This window comes from Mesoplodon bidens, assembly GCF_964165515.1.
Source record: "Mesoplodon bidens genome assembly, chromosome: 3".
Taxonomy (NCBI): Eukaryota; Metazoa; Chordata; class Mammalia; order Artiodactyla; family Ziphiidae; genus Mesoplodon; species Mesoplodon bidens.
The window spans coordinates 152,820,339-152,833,173 of NC_138178.1; positions in this window are offsets into that span (position 1 = coordinate 152,820,339).

Below are 12,835 nucleotides of genomic sequence, written 5' to 3' on the forward strand. Positions count from 1 at the left end.
ACATCAGGTTAGCAAAAGGTAATAAATAGTCCTTGCACAGCAGGGTCTGGACTAGTGAAAACAGTTTACTGAAATTAATGGGCCTCGTTTGAACCAAAACCTCCACTTTGGAATTAATGCCAGACACAGTTTTCCTGAACTCTATCCAACCGCCTAAGCAGCAGACAATTTTCATTCTATTTGTGCTGGAAAATAAAGCCCGGGCCCTTGATCTCAGTGTAGATTATGATTTTTTAAAAAAATTTAGCACAGTGAATGCTATGCCAATTTCCAGTTTCTGCTGGTAGAAGCCCTTGTGCTCTGGGCTGTGCCTGACAGAAGTTATCTGGTAAACTTTCCATTGAAAACCATCTCCGAGCTCTCTCCCCATCGGTGGCCTCAGAGCTCTCACCACGACACCCGAGAGAGTCAAGGAAAGCTCCAGAAACAGACTCGGTTCTCAATAACAACCCTTTTCCCCAGGGCTCTTAGAAAGGCTGGATCTGAACAACACTGCCTACATGACCTCAATTCCCCACCCTAAAGGAAGCTCCAAAGCACCCAATCGAACCCCCCCCCGCCTGCGCCCCGGTACTCAGGGTGTCTACAGTTCTGAAGCTGCTTTTATTTTTATTAATGTATTTTTAAGGCTGAAAGGCACACACGCACACACCCCAGATAGGTTCACACCCAGTGGTTCTGGCAGGTACAGCGGAGACCCGGTGCCCCGGCTGTCAGTGTCTGATCCCAGCCGGCCCTCCCTCCCCCAATTATTAATAAAAGCCCTGTCATGGGTAGCCGGCGTTCTGGTTTTCATTGTACAGTCTGCACTGGTGACACAGGACATGTGGAAAATTTTGAGAGCACTGCGGTGAATGGCGTGGAGGGGGAGCGTGAGCAGGGGGAGGGGAGGGAGGGGAGCGAGTTACTTTTTAGCTTCCGCTAAGTACTTGGCAGCTCGCCAGGCCCGGAGGATTCTGGGAAACGAAAGCCTCCCCAGTATAAACTGCCAGCTTTAAGCAGCCCTGACAGTTATGCTCCTTCCAAACTTGGCAGCCGTTCAAAGTGTTCTTTCATTTGAAATGCTGGAAGCCTGCCATGTGCAATGCAGATTTGCTGTGCCTGTGCGCAGAAGGAACTGATAAATGCCGTTGCGGTTGCCATGGGGACAGGAGGCTATCAGAATGGCCTTGTGATCCGCAGCCTCTCAGCTCGGCAGGCTCTCGCTCTGCCTCCCGCCCCTCCTCCCTCTAGTCAGTGAGATGGTGAAATAAATGTTCTGGAAAAAGGTTAACCCTCCCCGCTCTGGTGCCGAAGCTGAAGCGGAGATTAACCCCTAGGCACTTCCCTGGCCTTAAGTGCCAACCGGGACCACAGGCCTCGGCACCGTCCTTGGGCGGGTCACCATACTCCCCACCAGCCACCCAAGCAATCCCCTCCCCAAGCCCTGCTTCCCGCTCCCTGAGGGCTCTCACAAAGCTGTGTTTTTAATAGAGCTTTTCAGTAAGCCCAAGTCTAAGTCTTTGAGTCATCACAACCCGGATGTAAACACAGCAGCCCTACATTCTGCACGGTTTGCGTGTATTTTATCTTTTTAATAATATTTAGCTGGCAACTTAAAACGGCAAGGATGCCAGATATTTTAGCCAGCAACTTACATCATACAGCATCCATCTTGGGGAGAGCGGCTGCCTGTCCTTTCCTTGTTCTCTCTCCCTACCCTGAGACCTCAGGAAATCTAGGTCTTTCTGAAGGCACGGTATTGCAGCAACCGAGTCCCTTAGAACCATGGGCTTTAGAATGAGCATGACATCACCCTGGGCAACAACAACAGAGGATACGTTCCTGTCTGAGACAAGACATCGGGTGATTGGAGGTGAAACAGGTCTTTCATTTACGCTGAGTGTTAGGGTGTGCCTGTCTGGATGGCTGGCCGCTCCCCCCTCCCCCCCGCCCATTTTGCACAAGCTGCTATTTGAAGTACAGTCTGATTCAATGTACAGAAAGAAAATAGCACACTCAGATTTGGTACATGTTCAGGTCTGTAATGCCAACTCTCCGGGTGGCCTGTTTAATGGGGGGAAAAAATGAAATACTCCATTCCAGCCAAGGCCTGTGGAGGCCAAGGAGGTTTAGCGATTTATTTACATTGAGCAGTATTCCTTCTCAACCCAACTCGCTATTTCCTGAAGGTTTCCTGAACCTAAACCTTCCTTAACATCCCAGGAAGAGAACATATTTTTCCTGTGGCTTTCAATATTTTCTGCTAAATATATTTCAGCACACTGTTTATCTAGGGTTTCAGCTTTCTGACCTTTATGTACTTTTGACACCTTGAGGCTGTTCCACTGAAAAACGGTATATGTTTATTAAAGAGGACTTTATGTGCTGGGCGTGAAGGCAGTAGGAATTTCTGTTGGGTCTGTCTATATAATGAAGGCTTCGGGATAAGATCCAAGTCAGAGGCCTGTTTGGTTTGTGAAGCCCTTTTGACAAAGTGGGCTCCACATAGCTCACTCAAACCCTTGAATACCACAGAAGGTCGAACCAAATGAGGTATTTCTTCATAAGTGCACGGCTGACACGGAGGCCGGCCGGGAGAAAGACAGAAAATGCCCCAGCTTCCTGGGGCTAAGCTGCAGTGTCTTTTAACCCGCCTCTCTCTGGGTGTCTGCTTATGATTGTCATGGCATTTCTGGCCAGGGCGTTCTATTTCGCTGGAATTTCCTTACTTCGAGGAGCCCCGTCCAAACAAATATATTAATCAATAAAAGCCATCTGCTTCACCTTGCCAGCAGGCGCAGAGCTGGATGGGATAGTGCCCGAACGTGATTTTTAGGAGCAGTTGGCTCTTGAGATGTTTCCAGGTGGTTTTTGGCTTGGAATTAAACAGGAGTTGGAGGCAATAATCAGGTGATTGAGAAAGCCCCTCTCTCTCCCCCATCGTCACCCCCATACCACCCCCTACTCGGCCCCCACCTTCCCCAGAAAATCCAGGCAGCTGAGTTTTTGGCTCTCACAGCTGCTGAGCTTTGGCAAGCCGAAAGCATATTTTGTGGTGGTGATTTCTTTCTCAGGTTGACCGGCATGTTTCTTCACTGAGTGCAAGGGATGTTTCCTGACTATGTGCGTGAATCAGAGGCTGTATTTTTCATCTAGGGCTTCTGATAACAGTTTTAAGCTGGAAGGAACAAAGCAGATCATGATGAGCCCCTATCATCAGGGTCCAGAGATAAAGAATCTATCCAAAGAGCTGGCTACATAGAGCTCAGATGTGCGATTTTGCGTTTTAGCCATGCCCAGGGCAGCCCATGCCCCCAGAAGGTGGTGCCCGCACTCACATTTCAGACACTGTCCCCCACCTCTCTCTCTCTCAATGTCCTTGTGGTGTCTGCTTCTTTGTTGCCTTCAAAAGTTCTTCCTTTTTTCAACCTTCCTCTCCCAAATGGGAGGATCCGAAAAAGCCATTTTGGGGCCCTTGAATGTCTTTCCAAATGGAGGCATGCCCTGAGATTCAAAACAGCCTAGACACTACCCAGTTCTGCCCATTACAGCGAGATGACGACAGAGGGGAGTCGGTGGTGTGGCCCCTCAGTCCCAGGGCCTGAGGAGCCAGCTTCCCAGAAGTCCGTGGATTAGGAAGGTCTGCTTCAGGGGCTGCCAGGGAACAACTCCCTTTTGTTTTGCTGTCTAGCATGTGACCAGAATGCTGCCAGCTAATTTTAACCCCACCAAAGTACTGCTGGAAAAAAATAAAACAACAACAACAACCAAAAAAATGGTCTTGCATCTGGAGAGAGAAATGCTGTGTGCTGGATAAAAGCTTTTTCAGCCTGTGTTCCTTCCTGTTTCAGTTTCCAAACTTGCATTATCGGTAACCTGAAAAATGATGAGTTTCACCAAATTCCTGGATATTGCACAAGAGGACAATGAGTCTATTTCGGGTGCTGTGAGTGTGTCTGGCACAGACCCTGGAAGCCATTGTTTTCGGGAGGGAGCCGATTTCTGGTTTCCTGGTGCTTTCCTTCTAGGGTCTCAAAGCCCCCAAGGGTACTGGGGGTGGGGGGTGCTCTCCATGGCAACCACGCAGACTGCACTCTGAAAGGACCTGGATGGGAAGTGGGTGGTTAGGCCGGGGGGGGGGGGGCGGGGGCGGGGGAGGGGCAGGGGTGGCAGTGGCAGTGGTGGCCTTGGAGGTGTTAAAAGGTAGATGGCAGGGAGTGTTTGAAGTGGGACAGCAGGAGAAGGAAGAAGTGGAGAGAAGGAAGCTTTCACAATAGCTGGGTGGCCCCCCTGGAACATAGGCCACCAGCTCTCCTACTAAATTTCCATATCCGTTTTCAGTACCAGGAATTAATGGAGGACTTCACGGAGGCTCTCACCGTGGATACTGGGCTCTCAAAGCATTTCCATGGTGGTTAACTGTTGCTGTCTGGCTGGGTGGCCGATGAAGCTAGGGAAAAGGTACAGAATCTCAAGAGCCAAGAAAGGAAGAGGTTAGGATAAGATAGAGTGTAGCTCGGCAGCTACTGCCGGCTATTCTAAAACCAGGTAGTGACATGGGCTATCATTAATCTGAGGGTCTACAGCGCAGTCCCAGAAGATAATATGATGGCAAAGAGACTGAGGGGAAAGACCCCAGTTAAGGCTGCAGCACTCCTGGCAACCAGGTCGGCTTGGTGGCATTTGTCCTAACAGCTGCTGAGGGCTTCAGCTGCCTAAAAAGCCATTTGCTCAGGCTTGCCGTGTCTGGCAACTTCTATGCATTTAAAGGATCCTTGCTGGTTTCTGAGGCACCCCCTCTACACCCGGATCCTCCGGCAGACACTGTCTTCCGAAGACTAGGGAAGCTCCTGGGAGACATTCACCCCATCGTCTGCCTCTAAGCTACTGCTATAACCTTCCCACAGCAGTCAAGATCAGCTGGCAAATCCCTAAATTAAGGTTCTGATTACTCTGTTGTTCCAGAGGCTTGTTTTGAGCAAGATGCTATGCTTTAATTAAAAAGATGAGCGCTCATGAGTAAGTGAAAATATTTTTGACGCTTCACAAATATGTTTGACTTTCATTTTCTTGCATGTCACAGTAGGGGTGGGGGGTCAGGCTGGTCAGCACTTTTATCCATGAGACCAATAAAAACCTTTCCTGTTAGCTGACAGCTGGCTCTTTGCACAGCAGAATTGTGAAGGGGACTCAAAGTCCAGAATCTGTTCCTTGGGCGTCTCTGTTTGCAGATTTCCGCCAGCATTCAGGTGTCATTAGGACACATTTCTCATTTACCTTTCCAGCCAGAGGATTCCTAAATGTTTCCTAACAGCAGCGCCACAGCTGGAATGCAGCTGCTGCAGGGTGGAGCCAACACAAACTCCTTGTGGGTCAGCTGGGTGAGGGAGGGCAAGGAATCTTGGAAGGTTGGGAAAGTCCTTCTTTCTAAAGCCAGAGCTCAGGAATGAGTGGGGCCTCTGGTGTGAAAGCTTTCCAGATGGGGGAAGGAAGGGTAAGTTTTTGCCCTCTGGGTACATTCCAAAAAATCGCTTTGGGGAGGCCAACTATTTTGAAACTGCCTTTAAAGCAAACAGCACACATGTTTATATTGACCTGGAAAACCCTTCCTTTTTCCTTTCCCTACAATCCAAGTCTGTTCCCTTGAATATTAATCAACAGGAACGTTTGCCCAAGCTTTTCTCCTCCCCCACCTCTTTTATTATTATTATTATTATCTTTGGGTCAAAAAACTTTTGGAAGCTTTTCCAGGCTGGAGCTATAGAATGCTTCCAGGAAAATGCATAAGGAGTGTCTGTATTTTGCGTTTCTCTGGAGGGGGCTCACCATGTTTTTCGGAGAGACTGAGCTGGGGGCAGCCAGGTCTTGTGCAAGAGGCCAGCCAAGCAAAAGGGCAGACGGTACCAGAAAGATCTGTGCACATCCAAAAGCACTGAAACGAAGGTACGGTTTAGCTGGCCCGCCTGTTCTCTTCTTTCAGTCTTTTATTACCGCAGGTGCCTCAATGTCAGTTTGTGCGAGAAGCACCCCATCTCCAGTAGATGACCTGAGAACAGCTGGGTGTCAGGGTTGGAACTTCATTCTCAAGTTAACAGCACTTGTAATTTCTGCCTAAAGGACACTTGGAAATTTAGCTGGAAAGGTGCAGGAGGTCAATACTCACCCAGCAGGCAGGGATCCCACCCAGGCATGGAATGTAACGGGCTTAAGGTGTCCTGGGGCTCTTGCTGCCAAGGTTGGTGTCAAGCTCCAGCCCATGCCAGCACAGCTCCCCTTGGGCCCAGAAACACAAACACAGCTGCATGCATGCACATATCGGAAACATCTGTACACAAAACCAGAAAGCGCATATATGAGGCCCGAGGGCCATGGGGACTCACAGGACCCCTCACTGGTAGTCACAGCTCTTGAAAGCAAAGGTAGCCAGGCTTTCCTGGAAATACACTCCATTTAGGCTGGTTCATGAGAAAAGGAGCAGAAATAGATCCATAGGAGGGCCGCCCCAAATGAGGGCAGAGCTGCCCCAGCCACTCTCCAGTGCAAAGGCTGCTTCCTCCTGGGTTATCCCCTGTGGCTGTGAGGGCCCAGAGACCTCAGGAGAGGAAGGGGCAAGCAGGGGTCTACAGTGCTGGAAACTAGAGGACACGGCTTCTGGCTCTCCTCGGCCCATGAGCTTGAAGATTATTTACCAGTAACACTGTCATGGTTCCTGCAATAGCATCTCTTTCCTTTCCGCCCAAGGGGCACAGTGACTCCAGAGGCATCCCACACTGCAGCGGGTTGGGAAGGTGCTTAACAGCCCAGACTTTGGAATATTAATAACAACGATGATAGGCACAGCTAAAATTCACTGGGAGCCTCTTCTGTGTCTGGCATTGTGCTGAGAGTTTTAATGCATTCTCTATTCTAATCCACACCTAATGAAGGGGTTCCGTTATTTTCCCCACTGTATAGATAAAGAAAAGGAAGCTCAGAGAGGTTAAGCAACCTGTCCCAGGACACACAGCTAGTAAGTGGTGGCTGCAGTTAGGACTCAGGGTTGCCTTACTCTAGAGCAGCGGTCCCCTACCTTTTTGGCACCAGGGACCAGTTTCCTGGAAGACAATTTTTCCATGGCCGGGGGGAGGGGTGGGGTGGTGGTTCCTGATGTAATGCGAGCGATGGGGAGCGGCAGATGAAGCTTCACTTGCTGCCCGCCACTCACCTCCTGCTGTGCGGCCCGGTTCCTAACGGGCCGCGGACCACTACTGGTCTGTGGCCCCAGGGGTTGGGGACCCCTGCTCTAGAGTCCTTATCAGACAGACCTGAGTTTAAATTGTAAGTTGGCTTTGTGTGATTGTGTGACCCGTGCCAACCTCCAGGTTCCTTCCCTGTTCTCATAAACTAAACACATCAAATACTGGCAATTTCATGTCATTTAGCCTAAACCTTCTTTATTAGATTGTTGTAAGAATTAAATAAGATAATGTATATAGAGTACTTAGCAGAGTGCCTAGAATATAGTAAACACTCAATGCTACCTTTTAGTAACAATCTCAGAGTCAGTATGTTTGTTCTGTATGGATACATTAATCAAGTTATTCATAGCCTCTGTGGGTTTTCTCAAGCCCTTGGAAGGTCCTGCACATCCCTGTGTAGCACACTGGGCCCCAAGAACAGCTGGACGCAGTGCTGATGAGGGGAGAACTCCTTCTCGTTCCTCCTCTGTGACTTAACTTGTGTCGGGATCCGCACGTCTGGAGCACGCATCTGGTCTTAGCCGTTGATTCCTCCCTTCCACGTTGCCTACTCACGTTCACTTGGGTTCATTCGGGGTTCCAAGTCTTCAAAATCATTCAAATCTGATTGCTTTACTTTCCTGCTTAAAAATCTTCCAGGCGCCTAACAGAATCAATACAAACTCCTTAGTTTGGAATGCGAGGCCCCTGGAAAACTGCCTCCCACCCGCCTTTCTGTCTCTTCCTGCCCCGTGCCTTTGCAGGGCTCTTTTCTCTGCCTAGAAAGAATGCTTTCCCCTCTTCTTCTCTGAGCAAACTTCTGTGTATCTTTCAAAACCCAACTCAGTTTTTACCTTTCCTGTGAAAGGTAAAAACTTTACCTTTCCTGGTCTCCCACATTTCCCTGCTCTTACTTCAATGACAGTCTGCATGTATCACAAAGAACTGTAGTTATCTGTTCATACAACTCCCCCACTGGGGACTCATGAAGTTCAAGTCTAGGGCTTACCCTTCTATCCCCAAGTCACCTAGAAGGCCCTAAATAAATGCTAATGAATACATACCTTAATGTAAACTCTTACGTCATAATTTTATTGGCAGTAAAATAATATATGAGTGTATCTGTATATTATTTATACCCTCCCTTGTTTCAGCAAGAATTTGGAGTAGATGTGCATATAACAGTCTTTCTTACTCACAAGAAGATGTAGAATAGTGCTTGGTGCATCCTACAGTAGAAAGAGCTAGGACTTTAGAGTCAAACAGTTCTGGGTTCATCCTAACTTGGCCTCTTACTGTGACTTTAAGTCATTGCTTCATCTCTCTTAGCTTCAGTTTTCCCAACTGTAAAATGGAGATAACAGTAATTACCTGTGTGGCAGACATTGCTGATTACCACCCAATAGTCACTCCTGCTTTCTTCTGTAGTGCCCTGTTTTTTTTTTTCAGGAATCCACTCCCTCTTCCTGGTGCCCAGGGTGGGAAAGGGGGAAATCCTGATGAGTCTAAACAAATCTTGGTATAATATTCCCCTTGCCAGTGATTCTTTTGGGGATGGATCTGTGACTCAGTTCTGGTCAATGAGATGTAGGGAGGGATCTTTGAGGGGTTTGTCTAGAGAGTTGTTCTAGGAAATATTCCCCTCCTTTTAAAACATGAGAGAAACAGTTGTCCTTCTGCAGCTGGACGTTATGTCTGGAGTGATGGCTGCGGCCACAGCAGCCATCTTGTTGTGATGAAGGCAACTACTCAGAGAGACAAGCCAACACACTAAAGACGACGGAATGGAACCGTGGAAAGAACTGGGGTCCTGGTGCCACATTCAGCACCTAGAGCCACCCATCTCTGGACTTTTTCCTGCAATCATCAGTTCCTTCACTGTTCAGTGAGGGACCCCTAGCTCAATCCAGTAATGTTACGGTAGCTGTTACTTGCAGCTGAAAGGATTCTAACAGATCAACTTCATGGAGTTGTGGTGATGACTAAATAAAATAAAGTTGGTAAAGTATCTAACACAGTGCCTGGCATATTTGGTTCTTAACAAAGATTAAAGACCTTCCTGCTGAGACATTCTGAGGTGAATGCATGAATGACCCCAAAGACGTGGCAGATGGTAACGCAGTAAGGTTTAAAGCAGTGCAGAGGTGGGTGGGTACTGGAATGACAACGAAGATGACGATGACAGTGAAATTTAAACATTATGTTAGGAAGTGTCCTGATGGAGCTTCTTGGGGCTGTAACTGTGGTTTTCCTTTGTACTTCTCAGGCCTCCTCTTACTCCGGTCAGAGTTAAACACTGCACGACACAGGCTTTTCTAATTGTGGGTAGCCACACTTGTGCAATCGGGGTGGTCCCTGATTACCCTGGGGCATGGAAGCCCTGCTCCGGGATGAAGCCTAGAGTGTAATTTGTAGCTCCAGGAGGAGCCAAGATTCGGAAGCAGAACTAACATACCCACGCCACGTAGAGCATGGTCTACCACTGACAAAAGGCACACAACACCCCTCCCTCCAAGAATGTCCAGGGAGGTCCCGCAGACTCCTGCAGCTCGAAAGACCTGCCTTTGGGGGCCTTGGGGCCGGGCGTCCCACCTAGCTTTTGGCTGGCTGACCAGGCCAGAGTTTTCCTCCACACCAGTGTGTGGAGCGCTCAGCCACACCAGTGTCTGCCAGACTCATGTCCTCCCGTCTGCGTGGGCGGCCCTGGCAGCAGGGTACAGAGCAGGGTTTGTACGAGGACACTGTGGCCCCTGCAGCAGGGTTACGGAGGAGGCAGTGTCACCTCAGGGGCAAGCCAAGAGGGAACCTGGAGGAGGTGGGGAGCAGAAAGCTGCAGACCCAAGGCATCCTCGGCCCCCTTTTCGAAGGCCCTCTTCCCCTTAGAAGCCGGTTCCAGGCCCCCTTTCCCTCCAGCTGCCCTCTGGCTGTTTTCTTCCTGCTGGGCCCCTCCCCTGCCCAGCCAAGTTCGGCGCGGCCCTGCTTCCTGGCACTGACATTCATTCTGTCCACCAAATATTTATTTAGACTATTCTATGCAAGATGTCATATTCCTGCTAGTGACTGGGGGGTGAGAGAGATACAAAGAACGGCAAGATTAGACTAGAAAGGACCTCAAAATGGTTTTCACACTTCTCTTGGCCTCAGAACCTTCCCCCACTCCCCCTCACAAAAAACCAAGTATTTAAGAAAGAAAAAAAGCAAGATTGCTGCAGTTGAATCTGGAGCAGGGCCCCGTCCACTCTGGTCAGAGGCAGACTCCACAGACAGAGTCTGAGAAGTCCTGATCTAGACCAGAGGGGAAACTGAGGCCCAGGGAAGTGACCTCCCTGAGACACATTGTAAGTTAGCGGCTCAGCCAAGTTCAAATCCAGGTGTCTGAGTGCCTGGCCCAGTGCGTTATCCATTGTACTGCCCTACCCCTTGGTACTTGTCTCAAAGATCCTCTGGAGAGAAGAGGCAAGTCAACACAGAATAGAATGCATGTGCTACAGGCCAGTTAAAGAGCGATGGTTCCAACACAGGGAGAGAAGCCCTCATGGCAGAGGGGCAGGAGGCTGGGTCTCGATCAAGATGGGCAGGATTTGACATGGAACATGGCGGGGATGTGGTGGGCAGTTGGGTAGTGGGAAAGAGGCAATTCCAGGCCCCAAATAACATGGTCACCTAAAGCCTGAAGAAAGCCTGGCAGCTCAGAGACCTGGGTTCCAGCCCTGGCTCTGCCATTACAAGCTGGGTGACCTTGGGCCAGTGGCCTCCCTTCTCTGGGTTTGTTTCCTTGCATGTAAAATGGCAGAGGGGGTGAGCTAGCTTGTCCACTGTGACATGCTCTGATGCTTTGTCCCCTCCCATGAGGCTGGCCCTCCCCTCCCCACCATCACTACCAATGTCACCACCCAGGACACTCGCCAGTGTGTGCCAGGTGGCTGGAATTGACACCAGGAGGAAGTGTCCCTGGGTGCTCCATCAGAGCAGCACGGAGCTGGCAGGCCTGCTCAAGGGGCCCGCCCAGAGCTTTGGAGAACAGTGACAAAACACGAGGAGGCTGGAACCCAGGCAGAACTGGGACAGGAACCATTCCTCTTCTGGGAAAGGTTCTTTCTAATCCAGTCCTCTCTGGAGGCCCAGGCCTCAGCCAGTGCCCCCCATCACCACCCCACGCCCACCACCTTGGAGCAGAAAGGGGAGATCTCAAGGGTAGCCACTTAGCCCCAAACCTCAGTATTCTTGCTTTTAAAATGAGGTAAAAATAGAGACTTAGTATTTTTTTAAATAATTTTTTTTAAGTTCTTTTTTAAAATTTTTATTTATTTTATTTATTTATTTTTGGCTGCGTTGGGTCTTAGTTGCTGTGTGTAGGCTTTCTCTAGTCGTGGCGAGCAAGGGCTACTCTTCGCTGCGGTGCACAGGCTTCTCATTGTGGTGGCTTCTCTTCTTGTGGAGCACGGGCTCTAGGTGCACAGGCTTCAGTACTTGTGGCATGTGGGCTCAGTAGTTGTGGTGTGCGGGCTCTAGAGCGCAGGCTCAGTAGTTGTGGTGCACGGGCTTAGGGGCTCCGCGGCATGTGGGATCTTCCCGGACCAGGGCTCGAACCCGTGTCCCCTGAATTGGCAGGCTGATTCTTAACCACTGCGCCACCAGGGAAACCCAAAACTTAGTATTCTTATTTGTAAAATTGATCATGCTTGTCAAGTGCCTAGCACGGTGCCTGGGGTAGGAACCACTCAGTAAATATTAGATCCTATGCATTGCCAGGGGGCTGCCTGCTGGGGACAACCGCACAATTTGAAGGCTCCTGACATTAAATAGGCTGCTTCAAGTAGGGCCCCTGTGTGTGCAACACATGCTCAATCACAGGAGGGTAGAACCGCAAAGGGCACCTGGGGAGGTTGGTGAGAAGCCCACTAGAAACAATGTTCGTGCGCCCCCTGCTGGCTGGGAGCAAAGGTGCAGGCCTTCAGGCTCAGGGTGCTGGGGCCGTGAAGGGGGATCCTTGTTAGCACAGCGTGCTGCTGCCCGCAAGATTGGACCCAGTAGTCACAGAGCACCCATGAGGTGTCACCCACCTGGCAACGCACCAGGTTGTTGGAAGGATGACTGACAGTGAACTACAAACAAAATGAGCGACAGGTAAGCTCGGTTTTTGGAGCCAATTAATTTGAGAGTCAACCAGGCATCAGTTCAAGCTCAGAGACCACCCCAGAAACCACCTTTGTTGGATACAGCAGTGAGCAAAATTCCTTGCATCTTGGGCTTGTAGTGGGTGGAGTGACCTTGGACAGGCCACATAATCCTCATCTGTAACACTTAAGTCTTCTCTACCCCTTACCCCCCATACCAGAAGGTAGGGACCCTAGGTGTGGATCTCAAGGACTGTCATCTGGGGGGAGTTGAAAGCCATCACCAACAGCCATGTCTTCTCAAGGAAAACCATCCCTTTGAGCCTGGGCTGTGGCTCTGGTTCATTCGGAAGGGACCCTGTCACACTCCTGTGGCATGCCAGGCTGCCCAGGTTCTCCCACCCAGCAGGTACCCCGGCAGACCCCTGGCTCTAGACCCTTCTGCTCCAGGATAATGATGGGGCCCTAACCTCTAATGAGAGACCATCGGACTGGATGTGGGAGGATCGTGGGCATGTT